Source organism: Cherax quadricarinatus, chromosome 2 (genome assembly GCF_038502225.1).
Source record: "Cherax quadricarinatus isolate ZL_2023a chromosome 2, ASM3850222v1, whole genome shotgun sequence".
NCBI lineage: Eukaryota > Metazoa > Arthropoda > Malacostraca > Decapoda > Parastacidae > Cherax > Cherax quadricarinatus.
In genome coordinates this window covers 38,892,205-38,908,382 of record NC_091293.1, presented here as the reverse complement: position 1 = coordinate 38,908,382, position 16,178 = coordinate 38,892,205, and the positions used below count along the sequence as shown (strand labels likewise).

Sequence of the window (16,178 nt, the reverse complement as noted above, 5' to 3'; positions counted from 1 at the left end):
ATTTTTGCGAAATTATTGCATACACAAATTTTTGCTTGCCTTGTTCGGCAAGAAGAGCGTTGTTATTTAAGCGAAAATAGCAAATTTTACCTATTCGGCAATATATATATATATATATATATATATATATATATATATATATATATATATATATATATATATATATATATATATAATTGTGTGTGTGTAGTTAGTGATGTCATGATAATCTTGTGAAGCTAATATGATGGATGGTGTTGTTGCAGACATGGAAGGAGGAGAGATGTGAAGCGAGGGGCTCCAGTACACCCTGAACCATCCAGTAAGTCTCTCTGAATTTACTGTCATGAAATATTTAGACCATAGTATACACACCGAAAGGAGTACACTGTGCGTGTACACTGTGAGGTGTATATCAGTTTCTACGCTGTGAAGTGTATGTTATATTACACAAGATATAAAAGCAATTCCAGAAATATATAATTATATTGGCTAGGACGAAAATAAATTATGCAATATCAGGGTCACTAGTTACATAGTCCTTAATTAATTTGAGGGCGAACAGATTACTGGCTCTGATGAGCTGTCTTCAAGGTGTTTAAAGGAATGTAAGGAGGAACCTAGTAACCAGAAGCTAGTCTCTTCAACATATCACAACAAACAGGTATTGTACCAGATAAGTGGAAAATGGCAAATGTGACACCCATTTACAAAGCGGGAGATAGGTTCTTAACTTCAAATTATAGACCAGACTTGGGCAAACTGCGGCTCCCGAAGCTACTCTGTGCAGCTCCTGAGACAATATTGAGTTTCATTGCCATTTTCCTAAACTTTTATATTAATTTATAGTAGTATAGTATGTATCAATATTAGATATGTATCAATATTATATATATATATATATATATATATATATATATATATATATATATATATATATATTTATTTTTTTATTATTATCACACCGGCCGATTCCCACCAAGGCAGGGTGGCCCGAAAAAGAAAAACTTTCACCATCATTCACTCCATCACTGTCTTGCCAGAAGGGTGCTTTACACTACAGTTTTTAAACTGCAACATTAACACCCCTCCTTCAGAGTGCAGGCACTGTACTTCCCATCTCCAGGACTCAAGTCCGGCCTGCCGGTTTCCCTGAATCCCTTCATAAATGTTACTTTGCTCACACTCCAACAGCACGTCAAGTATTAAAAACCATTTGTCTCCATTCACTCCTATCAAACACGCTCACGCATGCCTGCTGGAAGTCCAAGCCCCTCGCACACAAAACCTCCTTTACCCCCTCCCTCCAACCCTTCCTAGGCCGACCCCTACCCCGCCTTCCTTCCACTACAGACTGATACACTCTTGAAGTCATTCTGTTTCGCTCCATTCTCTCTACATGTCCGAACCACCTCAACAACCCTTCCTCAGCCCTCTGGACAACAGTTTTGGTAATCCCGCACCTCCTCCTAACTTCCAAACTACGAATTCTCTGCATTATATTCACACCACACATTGCCCTCAGACATGACATCTCCACTGCCTCCAGCCTTCTCCTCGCTGCAACATTCATCACCCACGCTTCACACCCATATAAGAGCGTTGGTAAAACTATACTCTCATACATTCCCCTCTTTGCCTCCAAGGACAAAGTTCTTTGTCTCCACAGACTCCTAAGTGCACCACTCACTCTTTTTCCCTCATCAATTCTATGATTCACCTCATCTTTCATAGACCCATCCGCTGACACGTCCACTCCCAAATATCTGAATACGTTCACCTCCTCCATACTCTCTCCCTCCAATCTGATATTCAATCTTTCATCACCTAATCTTTTTGTTATCCTCATAACCTTACTCTTTCCTGTATTCACCTTTAATTTTCTTCTTTTGCACACCCTACCAAATTCATCCACCAATCTCTGCAACTTCTCTTCAGAATCTCCCAAGAGCACAGTGTCATCAGCAAAGAGCAGCTGTGACAACTCCCACTTTGTGTGTGATTCTTTATCTTTTAACTCCACGCCTCTTGCCAAGACCCTCGCATTTACTTCTCTTACAACCCCATCTATAAATATATTAAACAACCACGGTGACATCACACATCCTTGTCTAAGGCCTACTTTTACTGGGAAAAAATTCCCCTCTTTCCTACATACTCTAACTTGAGCCTCACTATCCTCGTAAAAACTCTTCACTGCTTTCAGTAACCTACCTCCTACACCATACACTTGCAACATCTGCCACATTGCCCCCCTATCCACCCTGTCATACGCCTTTTCCAAATCCATAAATGCCACAAAGACCTCTTTAGCCTTATCTAAATACTGTTCACTTATATGTTTCACTGTAAACACCTGGTCCACACACCCCCTACCTTTCCTAAAGCCTCCTTGTTCATCTGCTATCCTATTCTCCGTCTTACTCTTAATTCTTTCAATTATAACTCTACCATACACTTTACCAGGTACACTCAACAGACTTATCCCCCTATAATTTTTGCACTCTCTTTTATCCCCTTTGCCTTTATACAAAGGAACTATGCATGCTCTCTGCCAATCCCTAGGTACCTTACCCTCTTCCATACATTTATTAAATAATTGCACCAACCACTCCAAAACTATATCCCCACCTGCTTTTAACATTTCTATCTTTATCCCATCAATCCCGGCTGCCTTACCCCCTTTCATTTTACCTACTGCCTCACGAACTTCCCCCACACTCACAACTGACTCTTCCTCACTCCTACAAGATGTTATTCCTCCTTGCCCTATACACGAAATCACAGCTTCCCTATCTTCATCAACATTTAACAATTCCTCAAAATATTCCTTCCATCTTCCCAATACCTCTAACTCTCCATTTAATAACTCTCCTCTCCTATTTTTAACTGACAAATCCATTTGTTCTCTAGGCTTTCTTAACTTGTTAATCTCACTCCAAAACTTTTTCTTATTTTCAACAAAATTTGTTGATAACATCTCACCCACTCTCTCATTTGCTCTCTTTTTACATTGCTTCACCACTCTCTTAACTTCTCTCTTTTTCTCCATATACTCTTCCCTCCTTGCATCACTTCTACTTTGTAAAAACTTCTCATATGCTAACTTTTTCTCCCTTACTACTCTCTTTACATCATCATTCCACCAATCGCTCCTCTTCCCTCCTGCACCCACTTTCCTGTAACCACAAACTTCTGCTGAACACTCTAACACTACATTTTTAAACCTACCCCATACCTCTTCGACCCCATTGCCTATGCTCTCATTAGCCCATCTATCCTCCAATAGCTGTTTATATCTTACCCTAACTGCCTCCTCTTTTAGTTTATAAACCTTTACCTCTCTCTTCCCTGATGCTTCTATTCTCCTTGTATCCCATCTACCTTTTACTCTCAGTGTAGCTACAACTAGAAAGTGATCTGATATATCTGTGGCCCCTCTATAAACATGTACATCCTGAAGTCTACTCAACAGTCTTTTATCTACCAATACATAATCCAACAAACTACTGTCATTTCGCCCTACATCATATCGTGTATACTTATTTATCCTCTTTTTCTTAAAATATGTATTACCTATAACTAAACCCCTTTCTATACAAAGTTCAATCAAAGGGCTCCCATTATCATTTACACCTGGCACCCCAAACTTACCTACCACACCCTCTCTAAAAGTTTCTCCTACTTTAGCATTCAAGTCCCCTACCACAATTACTCTCTCACTTGGTTCAAAGGCTCCTATACATTCACTTAACATCTCCCAAAATCTCTCTCTCTCCTCTGCATTCCTCTCTTCTCCAGGTGCATACACGCTTATTATGACCCACTTCTCGCATCCAACCTTTACTTTAATCCACATAATTCTTGAATTTACACATTCATATTCTCTTTTCTCCTTCCATAACTGATCATTTAACATTACTGCTACCCCTTCCTTTGCTCTAACTCTCTCAGATACTCCAGATTTAATCCCATTTATTTCCCCCCACTGAAACTCTCCTACCCCCTTCAGCTTTGTTTCGCTTAGGGCCAGGACATCCAACTTCTTTTCATTCATAACATCAGCAATCATCTGTTTCTTGTCATCCGCACTACATCCACGCACATTTAAGCAACCCAGTTTTATAAAGTTTTTCTTCTTCTCTTTTTTAGTAATTGTATACAGGAGAAGGGGTTACTAGCCCATTGCTCCCGGCATTTTAGTCGCCTCATACGACACGCATGGCTTACGGAGGAAAGATTCTTTTCCACTTCCCCATGGACAATAGAAGAAATAAAAAGAACAAGAGCTATTTAGAAAAAGGAGAAAAACCTAGATGTATGTATATATATATATATGCATGTGCGTGTCTATGAAGTGTGACCAAAGTGTAAGTAGGAGTAGCAAGATATCCCTGTTATCTTAGCGTGTTTATGAGACAGAAAAAGAAACCAGCAATCCTACCATCATGCAAAACAGTTACAGGTTTTTGTTTCACAGTCATCTGGCAGGACGGTAGTACTTCCCTGGGTGGTTGCTGTCTACCAACCTACTACCTATATATATATATATATATATATATATATATATATATATATGGGGTCGAAGAGGTATGGGATAGGTTTAAATATATAGTGTTAGAGTGTTCAGCAGAAGTTTGTGGTTACAGGAAAGTGGATGCGGGAGGGAAGAGGAGCGATTGGTGGAATGATGTAAAGAGAGCAGTAAGGGAGAAAAAGTTAGCATATGAGAAGTTTTTACAAAGTAGAAGTGATGCAAGGAGGGAAGAGTATATGGAGAAAAAGAGAGAGGTTAAGAGTGTGGTGAAGCAATGTAAAAAGAGAGCAAATGAGAGAGTGGGTGAGATGTTATCAACAAACTTTGTTGAAAATCAGAAAAAGTTTTGGAGTGAGATTAACAAGTTAAGGAAGCCAGGAGAACAAATGGATTTGTCAGTTAAAAATAGAAGAGGAGAGTTATTAAATGGAGAGTTAGATGTATTGGGAAGATGGAGGGAATATTTTGAGGAATTGTTAAATGTTGATGAAGATAGGGAAGCTGTGATTTCGTGTATAGGGCAAGGAGGAATAACATCTTGTAGGAGTGAGGAAGAGCCAGTTGTGAGTGTGGGGGAAGTTCGTGAGGCAGTAGGTAAAATGAAAGGGGGTAAGGCAGCCGGGATTGATGGGATAAAGATAGAAATGTTAAAAGCAGGTGGGGATATAGTTTTGAGAGTGGTTGGTGCAATTATTTAATAAATGTATGGAAGAGGGTAAGGTACCTTGGGATTGGCAGAGAGCATGCATAGTTCCTTTGTATAAAGGCAAAGGGGACAAAAGAGAGTGCAAAAATTATAGGGGGATAAGTCTGTTGAGTATACCTGGTAAAGTGTATGGTAGAGTTATTATTGAAAGAATTAAGAGTAAGACGGAGAATAGGATAGCAGATGAACAAGGAGGCTTTAGGAAAGGTAGGGGGTGTGTGGACCAGGTGTTTACAGTGAAACATATAAGTGAACAGTATTTAGATAAGGGTAAAGAGGTCTTTGTGGCATTTATGGATTTGGAAAAGGCGTATGACAGGGTGGATAGGGGGGCAATGTGGCAGATGTTGCAGGTGTATGGTGTAGGAGATAGGTTACTGAAAGCAGTGAAGAGTTTTTACGAGGATAGTGAGGCTCAAGTTAGAGTATGTAGGAAAGAGGGAAATTATTTCCCAGTAAAAGTAAGCCTTAGACAAGGATGTGTGATGTCACCGTGGTTGTTTAATACATTTATAAATGGGGTTGTAAGAGAAGTAAATGCGAGGGTCTTGGCAAAAGGCGTGGAGTTAAAAGATAAAGAATCACACATAAAGTGGGAGTTGTCACAGTTGCTCTTTGCTGATGACACTGTGCTCTTGGGAGATTCTGAAGAGAAGTTGCAGAGATTGGTGGATGAATTTGGTAGGGTGTGCAAAAGAAGAAAATTAAAAGTGAATACAGGAAAGAGTAAGGTTATGAGGATAACAAAAAGATTAGGTGATGAAAGATTGGATATCAGATTGGAGGGAGAGAGTATGGAGGAGGTGAATGTATTCAGATATTTGGGAGTGGACGTGTCAGCGGATGGGTCTATAAAAGATGAGGTGAATCATAGAATTGATGAGGGGAAAAGGGTGAGTGGTGCACTTAGGAGTCTGTGGAGACAAAGAACTTCGTCCTTGGAGGCAAAGAGAGGAATGTATGAGAGTATAGTTTTACCAACGCTCTTATATGGGTATGAAGCATGGGTGATGAATGTTGCAGCGAGGAGAAGGCTGGAGGCAGTGTAGATGTCATGTCTGAGGGCAATGTGTGGTGTGAATATAATGCAGAGAACTCGTAGTTTGGAAGTTAGGAGGAGGTGCGGGATTATCAAAACTGTTGTCCAGAGGGCTGAGGAAGGGTTGTTGAGGTGGTTCGGACATGTAGAGAGAATGGAGCGAAACAGAGTGACTTCAAGAGTGTATCAGTCTGTAGTGGAAGGAAGGCGGGTAGGGGTCGGCCTAGGAAAGGTTGGAGGGAGGGGGTATAGGAGGTTTTGTGTGCGAGGGGCTTGGACTTCCAGCAGGCATGCGTGAGCGTGTTTGATAGGAGTGAATGGAGACAAATGGTTTTGAATACTTGACGTGCTGTTGGAGTGTGAGCAAAGTAACATTTATGAAGGGGTTCAGGGAAACCGGCAGGCCGGACTTGAGTCCTGGAGATGGGAAGTACAGTGCCTGCACTCTGAAGGAGGGGTGTTAATGTTGCAGTTTAAAAACTGTAGTGTAAAGCACCCTTCTGGCAAGACAGTGATGGAGTGAATGATGGTGAAAGTTTTTCTTTTTCGGGCCACCCTGCCTTGGTGGGAATCGGCCAGTGTGATAATAATAAAATACGTATATATATATATATATATATATATATATATATATATATATATATATATATATATATATATATATATATATATATATATATATGCAATAAGATCACAGTAAACAGGTGATTTTAAAATATGCAAAACAACCGCTTTGGAAGAGTAGTGAAATTCCAAGAGCTTTCGTGACTACTCACATTGTCAAGGACAATGTGAGTAGTCACGAAAGCGCTTGGAATTTCACTACTCTTTCACAGTGGTTGTTTTGTGTGTGTATATATATATATATATATATATATATATATATATATATATATATATATATATATATATATATATATATATATATATTATATATTATATCGTGCTGAATAGGCAGAACTTGCGATCTTGGCTTAAATAGCAACGCTCATCTTGCCATATAGGACAAGTGAAAATTTGTGTATGCAATAATTTCGCCAAAATCATTCTGAATCTAACGAAAAAAATATATTTCACTGTTTGATTAGTATTAAATTATTGTAAACAAATCTAAAATATATTTAGTTGGGTTAGGCTAAAATAAATTGTTCTTGTTATAATAAGGTTAGGTAAGTTTTCTAAGATTCTTTTGGTGCAAAATTAAAATTATTTACATTAACATCAATGACAAAAATATATCTTTAAACGTATAAAAGAAAATTTCAGAAAGGACTTAATTTTAAATGAGTTCTTGCTAACTGACCAGTTTTACATATTCGGCACGACATTATATATATATATATATATATATATATATATATATATATATATATATATATTTATAATGTATATATATATAATGTATATATGTATAGGTAGTAGGTTGGTAGACAGCAACCACCCAGGGAAGTACTACCGTCCTGCCAGATGACTGTGAAACAGAAACCTGTAACTGTTTTGCATGATGGTAGGATTGCTGGTGTCTTTTTCTGTCTCATAAACACGCTAGATAACAGGGATATCTTGCTACTCCTACTTACACTTTGGTCACACTTCACATACACGCACATGCATATATATATACATCTAGGTTTTTCTCCTTTTTCTAAATAGCTCTTGTTCTTCTTTATTTCTTCTATTGTCCATGGGGAAGTGGAAAAGAATTTTTCCTCCGTAAGCCATGCGTGTCGTATGAGGCGACTAAAATGCCGTGAGCAATGGGCTAGTAACCCCTTCTCCTGTAGACATTTACTAAAAAAAGAGAAGAAGAAAAACTTTATAAAACTGGGATGCTTAAATGTGCGTGGATGTAGTGCGGATGACAAGAAACAGATGATTGCTGATGTTATGAATGAAAAGAAGTTGGATGTCCTGGCCCTAAGCGAAACAAAGCTGAAGGGGGTAGGGGAGTTTCGGTGGGGGGAAATAAATGGGATTAAATCTGGAGTATCTGAGAGAGTTAGAGCAAAGGAAGGGGTAGCAGTAATGTTGAAGGATCAGTTATGGAAGGAGAAAAGAGAATATGAATGTGTAAATTCAAGAATTATGTTGATTAAAGTAAAGGTTGGATGCGAGAAGTGGGTCATAATAAGCGTGTATGCACCTGGAGAAGAGAGGAATGTAGAGGAGAGAGAGAGATTTTGGGAGATGTTAAGTGAATGTATAGGAGCCTTTGAACCAAGTGAGAGAGTAATTGTGGTAGGGGACCTGAATGCTAAAGTAGGAGAAACTTTTAGAGAGGGTGTGGTAGGTAAGTTTGGGGTGCCAGGTGTAAATGGTAATGGGAGCCCTTTGATTGAACTTTGTATAGAAAGGGGTTTAGTTATAGGTAATAAATATTTTAAGAAAAAGAGGATAAATAAGTATACAAGATATGATGTAGGGCGAAATGACAGTAGTTTGTTGGATTATGTATTGGTAGATAAAATACTGTTGAGTAGACTTCAGAATGTACATGTTTATAGAGGGGCCACAGATATATCAGATCACTTTCTAGTTGTAGCTACACTGAGAGTAAAAGGTAGATGGGATACAAGGAGAACAGAAGCATCAGGGAAGAGAGAGGTGAAGGTTTATGAACTAAAAGAGGAGGCAGTTAGGGTAAGATATAAACAGCTATTGGAGGGTAGATGGGCAAATGAGAGCATAGGCAATGGGGTCGAAGAGGTATGGGGTAGGTTTAAAAATGTAGTGTTAGAGTGTTCAGCAGAAGTTTGTGGTTGCAGGAAAGTGGGTGCGGGAGGGAAGAGGAGCGATTGGTGAAATGATGATGTAAAGAGAGTAGTAAGGGAGAAAAAGTTAGCATATGAGAAGTTTTTACAAAGTAGAAGTGATGCAAGGAGGGAAGGGTATATGGAGCAAAAGAGAGAGGCTAAGAGAGTGGGGAAGCAATGTAAAAAGAGAGCAAATGAGAGAGTGGGTGAGATGTTATCAACAAATTTTGTTGAAAATAAGAAAAAGTTTTGGAGTGAGATTAACAAGTTAAGGAAGCCTAGAGAACAAATGGATTTGTCAGTTAAAAATAGAAGAGGAGAGTTATTAAATGGAGAGTTGGAGGTATTGGGAAGATGGAGGGAATATTTTGAGGAATTGTTAAATGTTGATGAAGATAGGGAAGCTGTGATTTCGTGTATAGGGCAAGGAGGAATAACATCTTGTAGGAGTGAGGAAGAGCCAGTTGTGAGTGTGGGGGAAGTTCGTGAGGCAGTGGGTAAAATGAAAGGGGGTAAGGCAGCCGGGATTGATGGGATAAAGATAGAAATGTTAAAAGCAGGTGGGAATATAGTTTTGGAGTGGTTGGTGCAATTATTTAATAAATGTATGGAAGAGGGTAAGGTACCTAGGGATTGGCAGAGAGCATGCATAGTTCCTTTGTATAAAGGCAAAGGGGACAAAAGAGAGTGCAAAAATTATAGGGGTGATAAGTCTGTTGAGTATACCTGGTAAAGTGTATGGTAGAGTTATTATTGAAAGAATTAAGAGTAAGACGGAGAATAGGATAGCAGATGAACAAGGAGGCTTTGGGAAGGGAAGGGGGTGTGTGGACCAGGTGTTTACAGTGAAACATATAAGTGAACAGTATTTTGATAAGGCTAAAGAGGTCTTTGTGGCATTTATGGATTTGGAAAAGGCATATGACAGGGTGGATAGGGGGGCAATGTGGCAGATGTTGCAGGTGTATGGTGTAGGAGGTAGGCTACTGAAAGCAGTGAAGAGTTTTTACGAGGATAGTGAGGCTCAAGTTAGAGTATGTAGGAAAGAGGGAAATTATTTCCCAGTGAAAGTAGGCCTTAGACAAGGATGTGTGATGTCACCGTGGTTGTTTAATATATTTATAGATGGGGCTGTAAGAGAAGTAAATGCGAGGGTCTTGGCAAGAGGCGTGGAGTTAAAAGATAAAGAATCACACATAAAGTGGGAGTTGTCACAGTTGCTCTTTGCTGATGACACTGTGCTCTTGGGAGATTCTGAAGAGAAGTTGCAGAGATTGGTGGATGAATTTGGTAGGGTGTGCAAAAGAAGAAAATTAAAAGTGAATACAGGAAAGAGTAAGGTTATGAGGATAAAAAGATTAGGTGATGAAAGATTGGATATCAGATTGGAGGGAGAGAGTATGGAGGAGGTGAATGTATTCAAATATTTGGGAGTGGACGTGTCAGCGGATGGGTCTATGAAAGATGAGGTGAATCATAGAATTGATGAGGGGAAAAGGGTGAGTGGTGCACTTAGGAGTCTGTGGAGACAAAGAACTTTGTCCTTGGAGGCAAAGAGAGGAATGTATGAGAGTATAGTTTTACCAACGCTCTTATATGGGTGTGAAGCATGGGTGATGAATGTTGCAGCGAGGAGAAGGCTGGAGGCAGTGGAGATGTCATGTCTGAGGGCAATGTGTGGTGTGAATATAATGCAGAGAATTCGTAGTTTGGAAGTTAGGAGGAGGTGCGGGATTACCAAAACTGTTGTCCAGAGGGCTAAGGAAGGGTTGTTGAGGTGGTTCGGACATGTGGAGAGAATGGAGCGAAACAGAATAACTTCAAGAGTGTATCAGTCTGTAGTGGATGGAAGGAAGGCGGGGTAGGGGTCGGCCTAGGAAAGGTTGGAGGGAGGGGGTAAAACAGGTTTTGTGTGCGAGGGGCTTGGACTTCCAGCAGGCATGCGTGAGCGTGTTTGATAGGAGTGAATGGAGACAACTGGTTTTTAATACTTGACGTGCTGTTGGAGTGTGAGCAAAGTAACATTTATGAAGGGGTTCAGGGAAACCGGCAGGCCGGACTTGAGTCCTGGAGATGGGAAGTACAGTGCCTGCACTCTGAAGGAGGGGCGTTAATGTTGCAGTTTAAAAACTGTAGTGTAAAGCACCCTTCTGGCAAGACAGTGATGGTGAAAGCTTTTCTTTTTCGAGCCACCCTGCCTTGGTGGGAATCGGCCAGTGTGTTAATAAAATAATAATATATACACGGGTAATTCTCATTATCTTTTCAATAGAAATAGAGTTTTCTGAGCTTGAGGAAGATGTGGGTTTTAAGTTAGTACATAAAAGCTCATTGCTAGCTAACTTTTGGAAACTAATCCCAGAAGTAAAGTATCCCAGTCTTCAGAAAACTGACTTCTGACTTCTCTCTGTTTATGGGACAACTTACTGCTGTGAATGTCTCTTCTCTGTAACGAAATTTATCAAGTCAAAACATGGTGCTATCATCATGGTGCTATCATCACTAACAGTCACCTCACTGAGCTTCTTAGCTCACCTTTGTCATCCTACCAGCCAGATTTTAAACTATTAACTTCAATAATGAAGACTCAGTCAAAATCTTCAAAGAGCAGAGATTAAATATATTCTGCTTTGGTGATGAGGACTACTGTATAGTTGGATTTTTTATTATTTATAAATACAGATTTTAAAATATTTTCTGTGGCTCTTGAACATTCAGAAATCTATAAAAAGTATTATATGTGGCTCTTCTTATCGAAGAACTTGTCCGTCCCTGTTATAGACCAGTCAGCCGCCTAACTTCACTCTAGTAATTCGAAGTCACCTTGAAAGAAAAATTTGATCAGTGAATCTCGGCACAGTTCACAAAGGAGCGTTCTTCCCTTGCGAATTTCCTAACCTTTTTCACTAAGGTATTCGAGGCGGTAGACCAATATAAAGAATACGATATTGTTTAATGGATTTCAGTACGGCCTTTGATAAAGTTCCATACGAGTGACTGAGGAACTATCTCCTGGGTCAAGGAATAACTGATCGATAGGCAACAGAGAATTTGCATTAACTGAGAGAAATCGAAATAGGGAGCTGTTATGAGTGGTGTGCCTCTGAGGTCAGTTGAAGATTGAGACACTTATACAACATATGGAATCTTTATTTAGGAAACGTTTCGCCACACAGTGACTTCATCAGTCCAAAACAAAGTAGAAAGGCGTAAGGAGAGGAGGAGTATGAGGTAATCAGTCCCTCAGCCTGGAGTCGATGTGTTCAGTCCATCAATCTTGTAGAATGTACAGCATGGGGCCGTAGACGTGGGAAGCAGGAGGAGGTGGGGTCATAGTGGTACCATCCACTAGTCGAAGTAGGTCTTCGTCCAAAGGTTGGACAAGTGTTGCTGTACATTCAACAAGATTGATGGACTGAACACATCGACTCCAGGCTGAGGGACTGATTACCTCAAATTCCTCCTCTCCTTACGCCTTTCTACTTTGTTTTGGACTGATGAAGCCACTGTGTGGCGAAACGTTTCCTGAATAAAGATTCCCATATGTTGCATAAGTGTCTCAATCTTCAACTTGTCGGTTTTTCAAACCATTCATCACATCTGAGGTCAGTACTGGGACGCTACACAAATAACCCGCACATAGAAGAGAGGAGCTTACGACGACGTTTCGGTCAGACTTGGACCATTTACTCTGACTCTGTAAATGGTCCAAGTCGGTACGAAACATCGTCGTAAGCTCCTCTCTTCTATGTGCGAGTTATTTGTGTATCGTTCCGGTCACGGTATTGTGCCTTTTTTTTTTATTACTGGGACGCTAGTTTACGTTCTATATAAACAACACGAGCGAGGGATGAATGGCAACAAAAGTTTGCCGATAACATCAAAATAAGCCGTTAAATCATTTCTGCCTACTTGGAATATACCTGGAGAGGGTTTCGAGGGTCAACGCCCCTGCGGCTCGGTCTGAGACCAGGCTAGATAGATTGATGTTGTGGTTGGAGAAGTGGCAGATACAGTTCAGTGCAGACAAGTGTATAGTTCTTATCCCAGGAAAAGGAAATAGTTCTGGTACTTATTAGCTAAATAGTGTAAATCTTAGATAAGTAAGACACGTGTTCTGTAGTTAAATATCTTCATTCCAAAACATTTCTCCAACGCATCAGGATGAATCCTGATGAAATTAAGACATGTGCAACATCTGGGTATCTTTATTGTAGACGTTTCACCATCCAGTGGCTTTATCAATACAAATTCCAGGACATAACTTGAAGACAGTAGAACTATGTACAGAAGATGTCCCTCAACCTAGGAGTAGCACCGTAGTCATGGAGATTCTGAAACAGAAACAAGGCGCCTGACGCTTATATACTAACGTCAGGTGGGCAGCGTAGGCGAAAGGTTTCGGAATTAAGATACCTAACTGCTGAACATGTGTTCTACTTAACTACTTCTCGGTCTCATCTCCATATTGCAGGATGGGTATAAATGTGCAGGAAAATGCAGAGAGAAGGATGACGAAGTTGATTCCATGGTTTAGAACCATTCCTACGAAAACAGGCCTAAGGCGTTGAACTTGCACTCTTTGGAATACGTAGTATTAAGGGTGATATTACTGAAGTATACTGATGGAAAGTAGGGATAAAGGGGATACAAATGGCGTGTTGAAAATATCAAACCAAGACAGAACTCGCAGCGCTAGATTCAAGTAGGAGAAATTTAGGTTTAGAAAAGCTATTGGGAAGTTCTGGTTTGAGAATCAAGTTGTAGATAAGTGCAACAAACTCGCAGGTAGCGTCACCAAGGTAAGAACTTTGAGTAGCTGTAAATATAGGTTGGACGGGTGTATGAGTGGGTGTGGGTGGGTGCAAATTGGACCTGGCTAGTCCATTAGGCCTACTCTATTGTTCCTTCAGTCTTGTGTTAAGCATGTATGTTTTAAACTCCCGTAGATACTTAAAGTCTTAGATTTCGTGAACACTGAGTTATTTTTTTCTGAGCTCTGTCAAAGATTCTTATACTTTTATGTGTTATGTTAGTGCTACTGGCCAATAATTTTTTACAAGGCATAAACTAATTAAAAAGTGGCGTCCCTCCCTCTGCCCAAGTGGCGTCCCTCCCTCTGCCCAAGTGGCGTCCCTCCCTCTGCCCAAGTGGCGTCCCTCCCTCTGCCCAAGTGGCGTCCCTCCCTCTGCCCAAGTAGCGTCCCTCCCTCTGCCCAAGTGGCGTCCCTCCCTCTGCCCAAGTGGCGTCCCTCCCTCTGCCCAAGTGGCGTCCCTCCCTCTGCCCAAGTAGCGTCCCTCCCTCTGCCCAAGTGGCATCCCTCCCTCTGCCCAAGTGGCGTCCCTCCCTCTGCCCAAGTAGCGTCCCTCCCTCTGCCCAAGTGGCGTCCCTCCCTCTGCCCAAGGCTCGTTCATTTAGTTTACAAAACCATAATTTTGGCATCATTTGATTCTCAGTTGTTTGGCAGCTCGTATATTTAAGCAAGTTATGATCCTGGTACGTACATAAGCGTACCATTATACTGCACTTTTCTAGTTATGAATTGGATTGGATTCTTGGTTATCTTCCCTAGTTAGAATTATAGGTGTAGACAAATGACTCAGAGAACCGACAAGTTCATAAATTAGACACGTGTGTCTAATGTATCTTTATATATATATCTTGGTGTTGTAGCCTTGCCAAGATTATGTTATTGTTAACTAGTACAGTGGTGGTGGTGGTGGTGGTGGTGGTGGTGGTGGTGGTGGTGGTGGTGGTGGTGGCGGCGGCGGTGGCGGCGGTGGCGGCGGCGGTGGCGGCGGCGGTGGCGGCGGTGGCGGCGGCGGTGGCGGCGGCGGTGGAGGTGGCGGCGGCGGCGGCGGCGGCGGCGGCGGCGGCGGCGGCTGCGGCTGCTGCTGCTGCTGCTGCTGCTGCTGCTGCTGCTGCTGCTGCTGCTGCTGCTGCTGCTGCTGCTACTACTACTACTACTACTACTACTACTACTACTTTATCTGGCGAAATATGAAAGGTTCTCCTGACGTGTCTTAGCCAGATGATAATTCCTTCAATGGAATTTTTGGCTATTTGACAGAGACCTTTTCCTGGCTTACCTGTCCAACCTGTCAAACCCCGAAGATCACTTTATTAGAGGTGATGGTACACTTTCCACTCTAGAAAATAGAAAAGTGCACAAATAACCCGCACTTCGAAACTGAAACTTACGACGACATTTCGGTCCAACCTAGACCGAAACGTCGTCATAAGTTTTAGTTATTTTAAGTGCTGGTTATTTGTGTGTTGTTCGAGTCATTGTGTTGTGACTTTTTAATTCGTTAATATAAAAGTATGAACCACGCAGCAGTGACCTTGTGTATGAACCACGCAGCAGTGACCTTGTGTATGAACCACGAGCAGTGACCTTGTGTATGAACCACGCAGCAGTGACCTTGTGTATGAACCACGCAGCAGTGACCTTGTGTATGAACCACGAGCAGTGACCTTGTGTATGAACCACGCAGCAGTGACCTTGTGTATGAACCACGCAGCAGTGACCTTGTGTATGACCCACGCAGCAGTGACCTTGTGTATGACCCACGCAGCAGTGACCTTGTGTATGAACCACGCAGCAGTGACCTTGTGTATGACCCACGCAGCAGTGACCTTGTGTATGAACCACGAGCAGTGACCTTGTGTATGAACCACGCAGCAGTGACCTTGTGTATGAACCACGCAGCAGTGACCTTGTGTATGAACCACGCAGCAGTGACCTTGTGTATGAACCACGCAGCAGTGACCTTGTGTATGAACCACGCAGCAGTGACCTTGTGTATGAACCACGCAGCAGTGACCTTGTGTATGAACCACGCAGCAGTGACCTTGTGTATGAACCACGCAGCAGTGACCTTGTGTATGAACCACGCAGCAGTGACCTTGTGTATGACCCACGCAGCAGTGACCTTGTGTATGAACCACGCAGCAGTGACCTTGTGTATGAACCACACAGCAGTGACCTTGTGTATGAACCACGCAGCAGTGACCTTGTGTATGAACCACGCAGCAGTGACCTTGTGTATGAACCACGCAGCAGTGACCTTGTGTATGAACCACGCAGCAGTGACCTTGTGTATGACCCACGCAGCAGTGACCTTGTGTATGAACCACGCAGCAGTGACCTTGTGTATGAAC

The 16,178-nt window shown here is 41.5% G+C and overlaps 1 protein-coding gene across 1 annotated transcript in view; it reads left to right on the top strand.

Moving 5' to 3' along the window:
• Positions 1–239: 239 nt before the first annotated feature.
• Positions 240–16,178, top strand: part of LOC128706569 (uncharacterized) — a 516,652-nt gene continuing 500,713 nt past the window's right edge. The window contains exon 1 of the mRNA XM_070087824.1: positions 240–301. The gene's annotated coding sequence lies outside the window, so the exon portion shown is untranslated. The remainder of the gene's footprint in view (positions 302–16,178) is intronic.